The sequence below is a fragment of the Nerophis lumbriciformis genome, linkage group LG11 (genome assembly GCF_033978685.3).
Source record: "Nerophis lumbriciformis linkage group LG11, RoL_Nlum_v2.1, whole genome shotgun sequence".
Classification (NCBI taxonomy): Eukaryota; Metazoa; Chordata; class Actinopteri; order Syngnathiformes; family Syngnathidae; genus Nerophis; species Nerophis lumbriciformis.
This window is the reverse complement of record NC_084558.2, coordinates 34,968,625-34,978,966: the sequence shown is the minus strand read 5'-3', so window position 1 is coordinate 34,978,966 and position 10,342 is coordinate 34,968,625.

Genomic DNA, 10,342 nt, shown 5'->3' with positions numbered 1-10,342 from the left:
TCTAAGTGGCTAGCAATGCAGCTAATGGGAGCAATCAATTGTACCTCTAAATCACTTAAAAAATGCATTCAAAAACGCCAACAATACTTAATTTAACCTGTATAATAATCAAGCTGTAGAGTCATACATCAGTATGCTTTGGTATTAGCTGTAAAAGCTAACTACGGCAAGAGATCAGCTGGCTTCTACGTCCGCGTTTGAATTTGCAATGCATAACACAATGCAATAGGACACCAATCTGTACTGACTGAAAAACATGAACAATCATATTACAGTATCTGTAAAGTATAAGCCCACATTTCATGTTTTGTTTGTACACAGCTAGCTCGACAGTGTATGTACTGTAGTTGTAATAACAAGCCTGATGTGCTGTGTGTATCATGATCAATATTTTAGTGACTTACTCGATGGACAGTAGTCTCTTTGATCCAGCTGGGGATGTTTTTTCTGGTTTATTTTGTGTAAGTACTCCATTTATGTCAAAATAGCATGGCTCCAAGTTCCACATTTACAGCGTCAAGTCACGCCGACCTCACTCTTTTGGTTTCCGTCTGCTGCAACATTTCACCCTCTCTTCGTGCTTGCTTCTATAACCAGCAGTTCATTCACTGTATATTCAGGTTCAAAAAGATAAGGTTGTGAATCTTCATTTGTCCAAAAATAGTCGTCTTCATTGTCTGTTTCCAAGTCTGCCATAATTAGAACCCACTCGTGTTTATTTCCGGAAGTAGGAACACACATTTGTAGCCGAAAGTCGGAAGTGTGCTGTTATGGAAAATGCGCTAAGGAAAGACATTCTGGTCATGCATAAAATGACAAAATTACGGTAAATATTGAACATATTACAAATTGTTATGAACGTGTCTGTTAGTAAATTATATATGTACTTGCATTGTGTATATAAAATGATTATGGAGAGTCTTGAAGTTGTTTTAGAGGGTTTTGAAGGCTACAATCATGACTCACATTAGCCGCATCTTCCAAGTGTGTTTTATCATTATTAAAATCCTAAAAAAAAAAAGACGTCTCTCTCATTATAATTGTGAACGATAGACAAAATTCCCCCCAAAAAGTGCAGTTCCCTTTTAAGTTAGTGTACTTATATAGATATTAAATATACTGTATGTGTAATGTAGTTAAATAGTATCTAAAAAAATGTGATATCTAAATCACTAAACTGACTTCAGTTTTCAGCTTTAAGTTTGCATATTCATTTAATACCAAATTACAGAGGAAAACTTTCCAAACTTGTAAGAATGCAGTACAACCTGCAGTAAGCCATATTTTTGAGGGTAATCACCAATATATAGTTATTGGTGATAGTAATAGTTATACACACACACAGACACGCATTCACAAATACACACATTTTCGCCACACAGTAAAGCGTAGATTGTGACATAACAACAATCATTTGTACAAAAATAACACTTCAGTTTGCATTGATGAAAGCAAGCTGTGACAGACTGAACAACACGTTTCTTCAACTACTTCACCTTTAACAAACCCCGCCTCCACATCAGACCCTGACGACAATGCAATATGAAGTATGTACGATAAACCGTTGCATATTAAGATTATGTGAATGTTCGACTCCTACCTTGTTTCTTTCCCTGACAACCTCCTTAAAGTTTTGTAATCAATCAGAAATATTAAGCAGCTAAAATATGCCAAACAGGGGGAGGTGTGGAGAGAGTGTTTTGCATATAACCCATCACGCACTGTAATGGATTTATATACAATTGTGGTCAAAAGTTTACATACACTTGTAAAGAACATAATGTCATGGCTGTCTTGAGTTTCCAATAATTTCTACAACTCTTATTTTTTTGTGATAGAGTGATTGGATCACATACTTGTTTGTTACAAACAACATTCATGAAGTTTGGTTCTTTTATGAAATTATTATGGGTCTACTGAAAATGTGACCAAATCTGCTGGGTCAAAAGTATACATACAGCAATGTTAGTATTTGAGTACATGTCTCTTGGCAAGTTTCATGGAAATAAGGCGCTTTTGGTAGCCATCCACAAGCTTCTGGTTTAGTTTTTGACCACTTCTCTTGACAAAATTGGTGCAGTTCAGCTAAATGTGTTGGTTTTCTGACATGGACTTGTTTCTTTAGCATTGTCCACACGTTTAAGTCAGGACTTTGGGAAGGCCATTCTAAAACCTTAATTCTAGCCTGATTTAGCCATTCCTTTACCACTTTTGACGTGTGTTTGGGGTCATTGTCCTGTTGGAACACTCAACTGTGCCCAAGACCCAACCTCCGGGCTGATGATTTTAGGTTGTCCTGAAGAATTTGGAGGTAATGCTCTTTTTTCATTGTCCCATTTACTCTCTGTAAAGCACCTGTTCCATTGGCAGCAAAACAGGCCCAGAGCATAATACTACCACCACCATGCTTGACGGTAGGTTTGGTGTTCCTGGGATTAAAGGCCTCACCTTTTCTCCTCCAAACATATTGCTGGGTATTGTGGCCAAACAGCTCAACAAAGATAAGACCTTCTGGAGGAAAGTTCTGTGGTCATGACATTATGTTCTTTACAAGTGTATGTAAACTTTTGACCATGACTGAGTGTGTAATTTAAAATTATATATTTATATTGTGATTGAACATGTTTTATAGTGTCCACAATGTTCAATGCGCAGGTGTGTTAAGTGTAACCGTGTGTTGACTTAATTTGTTGTAAAAGTGCATTTGTACAAATAACGGCCCTCCCCATAATAAAAGCCTGACCCTAATACACTCCAACAACAGGCACGGGGCAGCTGGCCTGTGTATATAAGCATTTACAGTTCTGTACAACGGCCGTGCTAGATAGAGCATCCAGCACACCGTCTTTGCGCTGGTGACAATGACGGCTCAACGCAAAAAGCAGGTCAGCAGTGCTTTTACAGTGTCACTTACTAAGGCAAAGCAGAGCACAGGCCTGAGTAACCGTGGGGGTTGTTATGTCAACTGGCTTATGGCTGACTGGCTTCAGTCTGCGGGAGTTCTGGTAAAAAGGATTTGAGGGAGTTCATGTCTGTGTGTGACTATGGAGCGATGCAGGGGTGGATTAGGACCAGTTTGTACCCCCGCCTCCTCTTCTCAGGCAGTAGATCGTGTCCACACTGTGCCCCTCTAATACCCCGCATGGCACCCTGGAGACATATGCCCCACAAAGCCATCACATCCACCCCCACAAAGGCCCATTCTCTTCATCCACCACACACACCCTTTTCATCCTCATTCCCCTTCTTTCGTGTCCTCCTCCACCCTGAGTACTTTCTTCCTTCCTTCCTCAGTCACTGTAACCTCGTTTTCCTCCTTTTCTCCAAGCAAGGAAAGAGGTGAGTCATGCGATTGAAGGGGATTTTTTAACAAACACCCTTTGAAGCGCTCTATTTGCAGAGTCACATTTCAACAGGATGAAGTGTTCCGACGCTATAATTGTGATTAAAACCGAGCAAGGGCTGTTACTTAAACCTTTGTAAGTGCATAGTGATTGCTTTTTAATGCGAAACACATTGGCCCCCCTCAGTGTGTGGCTGATTGTTGTATGAGGGTGGCTTCAAAACTGTGACACGACCCCCTCCTCCTCCCCGCCCTGTTGTTTGGCCAGAGGCCAGCGCTTCATTTACACCATGTCGAAGATAACTGCGCTTGTTGGTCGGTCACATGACCCAGATGCATGTCATGCAACATAACGTAACTGTAGACATTCCATACTGGTATGTCACCGCGGCCACTTCCCACTCAGCGTTCCCACAGAGAAGTAGATGTGGCATTTATTTACCGTATTTTTCGGACTATAAGCCGCAGTTTTTTTCATAGTTTGGCCGAGGGGTGCGACTTATACTCAGGAGCGACTTATGTGTGAAATTATTAACACATTACCGTAAAATATCAAATAATATTATTTAGCTCATTCACGTAAGAGTATAAGATTTCATGGGATTTAGCGATTAGGAGTGACAGATTGTTTGGTAAACGTATAGCATGTTCTATATGTTATAGTTATTTGAATGACTCTTACCATAATATGTTACGTTAACATACCAGGCACGTTCTCAGGTGGTTATTTATGCCTCATATAACGTACACTTATTCAACCTGTTGTTCACTATTATTTATTTATTTTAAATTGCCTTTCAAATGTCTATTCTTGGTGTTGGGTTTTGTCAAATACATTTCCCCCAAAAATGCGACTTATACTCCAGTGCGACTTATATGTGTTTTTTTCCTTCTTTATTATGCATTTTCGGCAGGTGCGACTTATACTCCGAAAAATACGGTACCTGTGGGTTTTACACAGGACACCGTGCAATGGGATTCTGCTAGAATTGTGTAACAGTAAAACACCTGCATTAAAATTACAGCAGAAATGACAAGTAAATATGAAAATGGAATGCCTGCATGTATAAATCTCTACACCTCGATTATACAGTAAGACGACATACAGTTAGGTCCATAAATATTTGGACATTGACACAATTGTCAGTATTCCAGCTCTGTACAACACCACAATGGATTTGAAATGAAACAATCAAGATGTGCTTTAAGTGTACACTCTGAGCTTTAATTTGAGGGTATTTACATCCAAATCAGGTGAACGGTGTAGGAACTACAACACATTTTATATGTGCCTTCCACTTTTTAAGGGACCAAAAGTAATTGGACAAACTAACATAATCATAAATCAAATTGTCACTTTTTAATACTTTGTTGCAAATCCTTTGCAGTCAATGACAGCCTGAAGTGTGGAAGCCATAGACATCACCAGACGCTGGGTTTGGTCCCTGGTGATGCTCTGCCGGGCCTCTGTTGCAGCTGTCTTCACTTCCTGCTTGTTCTTTGGGCATTTTCCCTTCAGTTTTGTCTTCAGCAAGTGAAATTCATGCTCAATGGGATTCAGGTCTGGTGATTGACTTGGCCATTGCAGAACATTCCATTTCTTTGCCTTAAAAAACTCTTTGGTTGCTTTCGCAGTATGCTTCGGGTCATTGCCCATCTGCACTGTGAAGCGCCGTCCAATGAGTTTTGAAGCATTCGGCTGAATATGAGCAGATAATATTGCCCCAAACACTTCACAATTCATTCTGCTGCTTTTGTCAGCTGTCACATCATCAATAAATATAAGAGATCCAGTTCTACTGGCAGCCATGCATGCCACTACCACCACCATGCTTCACTGATAAGGTGGTATGCTTTGGATCTTGAGCAGTTCCTTGCCTTCTGCATACTCTTCTCTTTCCATAATTTTGGTACAAGTTGATCTTTGTCTCATCTGGCCATAAGATGTTGTTCCAGAACTGCACAGGCTCTTTTACATGTTTCTTGGCAAACTCTAATCTGGCCTTCCTGTTTTTGAGGCTCACCCATGGTTTACGCCTTGTGATGAAGCCTCTGTATTTCCTCTGGTGAAGTCTTCTCTTAATTGTTGACTTGGACACAGATGCACCTACCTCCTGGAGAGTTTTCTTCATCTGGCCAACTGTTGTGAAGGGGTTTTTCTTGACAAGGAAAGGTATTTGTCTGTCATCCACCACACTTGTTTTCCATGGTCTTCCAGGTCTTTGGGTGTTGCTGAGCTTAGCAGTGCGTTCTCTCTTTTTAAGAATGTACCAAACACTTGATTTGGCCACACCTCATGTTTTTGCTATCTCTCTGATGGCTTTGTTTTGATTTTTCAGCCCAATGATGGCTTGCTTCACTGATAGGGACAGCTCTTTGGACTTCATATTGAGAGGTGACCTCCCCAGATTACAAACTAATATACCACACTTGAAATGACATCTAAGCCTTTTATCTGCTCTTTGTAAATTAAGTAAATGAAAAAAAACAAGGGAATAACACACATCTGGCCATGGAACAGCTGAGTAGCCAATTGTCCAATTACTTTTGGTCCCTTAAAAAGTGGAAGGCACATATAAAATGTGTTGTAATTCCTACACTGTTCACCTGCTTTGGATGTAAATACCCTCAAATTAAAGCTCAAAGTCTGCACTTAAAGCACATCTTGATTGTTTCATTTCAAATCCATTGTGGTGTTGTACAGAGCTGGAATACTGAAAATTGTGTCAATGTCCAAATATTTATGGACCTAACTGTATGTTTTCAGATAGTTGGTTGGGTACTCTGACTTCCTCCCACCTCCAATAAACATGCACCTTGGGATAGGTTGATTGGCAATACTAAATTGGCACTTGTGTGTGAATGTTGTCTATCTGTGTTGGCCCTCCGATGAGGTGGCGACTTGTCCAGGGTGTACCCCGCCTACCGCCCGAATGCAGCTGAGATAGGCTCCAGAACCCCTCGCAATTCGAAAGGGACAAGCGGTAGAATATTGATGGATGGATGGTTTTCGATATTCGGGTCAATTTGGTACTTGTGGGGTAGCAACCATTGACTTCAACACAACAGGGCGAGGACAGTGATTTAAACTCCACAGCTCTTTTGAATACCCACACATCCAGGGCCGGCCCCTGGCAAAAACATGCAATGCGGTTGTTCAGGGCCACAACCACTGTACTACCTTAGTGGATACAATTATACTTTGTCTTTGCTGAACTTTTGTTCAGTGGTGAGTCAACATGTCTTTTTTAATAGTTTTGGATCAGTTTAGCATCATTGTGGCCGTGTTGATTAAAAAACCCTAAGAGGTATCTGTTAATTTAGCATTGCTTTAAACGCCGTCGTGGTGACAGATTTACGGCCGTATTTCAAAATCAACCCTATTATTCACTTTTATTTTGTAGCCAAATCTTTCCCCTTGTCAAGACTTGGACTATGGCGTGGTTAGTTCTCCCGTGGTGCAAATGAACATTTGGACCAGACATGGCGTGAAGGTGAAGACATATTTAATTTTACTATAACAAAAAGAACAAACTAAAGGCGGAAGTACAAACTTGACAAATGAAACCAATACTTGCACGTGGGCAAAAAACTAAGGACATGAACAAAAGTCGCTAACTGTGGCATGAATAAAAAAAAACTTACTTGGACAGGGCATGAAGTACGCAGAGGTAAACAGAGTGTGACAGGGGTATGATGTCGCCAGGGAGTCTTCCTGGCAACAATGGGTTTAAATAATAGTGACATGATTAAAGACAGCTGCGTGAGTCGTGAGGGCAGGTCAAAACTAATGGGTTGCTATGGTGACAAACAAGAGTGCACAATGAGTCCAAACGTGGAACAGGTGTAACTAATGGGTAACCATGGAAACAAGACAAAGGAGTGAAAAGCCAGAAACTAAAGAGTCCAATAACTAAACAAAACAAAACATGATTACACAGACATGACACCCCTAAAGATATCGTGACTACAAACATTTGTTTTTACAGTGTTTTTGCCCATTTATTGTGTTTTGGTTACTTTTTCAATTAATACGGAAGCAAGGTAGCAGTTTGGAATTGGAGATATTGAACACTTTCCCCCTTGGAGATATGGTAAATGGGTTATACTTGTATCGCGCTTTTCTACCTTCAAGGTACTCAAAGCGCTTTGACACTATTTCCACATTCACCCATTCACACACACTTTTACACACTGATGGTGGGAGCTGCCATGCAAGGCATTAACCCCGACCCATAAGGAGCAAGGGTAAAGTGTCTTGCTGAAGGACACAACGGACGTGACTAGGTTGTCATAAGCTGGGGATCAAACCAGGAACCCTCAGGTTGCTGGCATGGCCACTCTCCCAACTGTGCCACGCCGTCCCCAAAATCTGAGTTATCGACCTATCAACCTATTTTTTATATACATTTTTGGATATTTTCTGAAATATAAACATGACTATTGAACATATTGGATTGAACTGAATTGTAGATGTCAATGTAGTCTTTTTGTTTGTTGTTCACTGGTGATTATTCAAAGTAAATACAAATCTGTACACGTTAAATATTAATAATACGGTACATTATTTCTTAATATCTAATTGTAAACATATTTGAACTGTACTCTTATTATCCCATAGCTGATTGCCAAGAGTAATTCAGTCAACCCTGGTGTATCGCTGTTAATTGGTTCCTTGCCTGGCCGTGGTAAATTAATTTCCGCAAAGTAGGAACTGGTATAGCTGGCATAGCTAGAGCCAAAAAAACGTACATTGACTACAATGTTTACAGTGCAGGCCAAAGTGGCCCAAATCAGATTTTTTTCAGATCTGATTTTTTTCCAATTGACTGTTATTGTTGAAAATTATTGTTTAGGGCCACAAAAAGCACCTGCGTTACAGCTCTGATGCCATCGCCAAAGCAGCTAAATTGCCAGGTTGACTTTATCCAACCACATTCTGTGTTATATTAATATTTCCATTCAGACGTCTTAAATCCCATAGCTAAACTAAATCTCTCTAAAACTGTCCACCACCAATTTTATTTCCCATTGCTTTCTGAGCACTTGCTTTGTTTTCCATTCTCTACTTTGTTCCCTCAGGAAGAATGTGTCAGGATCTGGATTCATTAAACTGCATCCTCCTCTTTTTGTCAAGGTCTCTGCAGAGCTTGCTGCAACATCCCGTGGATGCCTGGAGGTTTTCCTATGAGATATGGACTAAAAGGACTTGTTGTTGCTGTTCAACATGTGCTTCTTAACCGTACTCTTATGGGAATGCATCCTTACCAATACCCGCTAACCAGTCTTGCCTCCTCAAGCATTAGAGTGGGCTCATTAGTAGAAAACAACACCTGGTATATATATTTTTTCATAGCCAAGATCCCTTTTTCCCCCTCAAACAAAACCACACTTTATGAGTGGGGCGTGTCCTGCATTCCTTCCGTCCTCTTGTGTGGACATGTGGATTGTGCAGAAAAAAATGAATATGTACACTAAAGATCTTAAGGTCATTTTTAACCCTATTGCTTGGATTTACATGACGTCACATCCGGCTCATTAAATATGCGTGGTGGTCCACAAATATGACTACAAGGGTGTTATTTAATGTTAAATGGCTATCATTATGTTAAACATATTTCGACGATACTAAACAGTTTTTATTCTCTAACTATTGAAATATTCAATTCATTATTACTACGGTCAGGCCTGGAACCGATTAGCAACGCTAAACAAGGGACAACTGTACCTCAAATATTCCACACCACAATTATGTCTGTTGGGTTGAATACTTATTATTGTTTTTATATTATGCTATATTTACTGGCTCTGAATTCACAAAAAACTTCTAAAACAAACGTTTTAAGGGGAACTGCATACAGAATGTTTTTCTTTTTTATATGCATTCTATATTGTAAATAAAAGCTAGCAAGAGGTAGCTAATAATGTAGGTAATGGAGGTCCGATCGATTCTGCCTATAAAGCCCTGTAAAAACATTTAAAAACCTCCATAAACATGTTCTATACTATGCGTGCTGTAAAAATATAAGTAAAGTAGTAACAGGCACTTTCATGATAAAATGTTTTTTTTTATATATTTTGGTCATTTTAAGCATCGCGGTGGAGCATTGATTTCAAAGAATGCATTTTCTATTTCCCCTCAACAACTAACACTAATCATGGCAGACTGCTGTGGGACAAATGATGATTCAGAATGTCATATATTTGAGCCTGAATATATTGAGGATAAGCTACAAGTTTTAGCCGCTAAGTGATAAGTAGATCCAGGTCTAGCAAAACACTACGCATCATGTAGCATCAAGTGCTGAAAAAGAAATACAAACTACGAGCATAGTAAAACAATCAGTTACTATACAATGTCTGCTCTCAGTGGATAGCGTCTGATGGGATGTTTATATCTTTCAGCACGAGACTTGTGTTCCCTATTAAGATGATGAATTAATCAAAATATAATCCTCACTACTGAGTTTAAAAAAACAGTGTATTACAGTGTCTTCATAGTCGGGTCTAAATTGAATTTCAAAGTTTACCAATTTCTCTGCTAATGGACTCAACCATCTCCTAAACAAGTGTGAGAGGCATGATTTATAATAACTACTACTAATAACGTTTGCCAACTTTGAGGCGATGCAGCAGCTCACCGGCTCAATAGCTATGTACTTCTCTGTGATCATGGCGCCGCTAAAAGTAGTTCCTCTGTGTTATCTCTTATAATAACAATGTCGCTAATATTTGTTTACAAATAAATGGAGTATTTGTGGCGGTTTTTGGATGTTTTTAAAAGGTTTTTATAGGCAGAATAAATGACTCCACTGCTAGTAACAAGTCCCAGTGGGCACTGCAAGGTTAAAGGGGAACATTATCACAATTTCAGAAGGGTTAAAACCATTAAAAATCAGTTCCCAGTGGCTTATTTTATTTTTCAAAGTTTTTTTCAAAATTTTACCCATCTCGCAATATCCCTAAAAAAAAAGCTTCAAAGTGCCTGATTTTAACCAT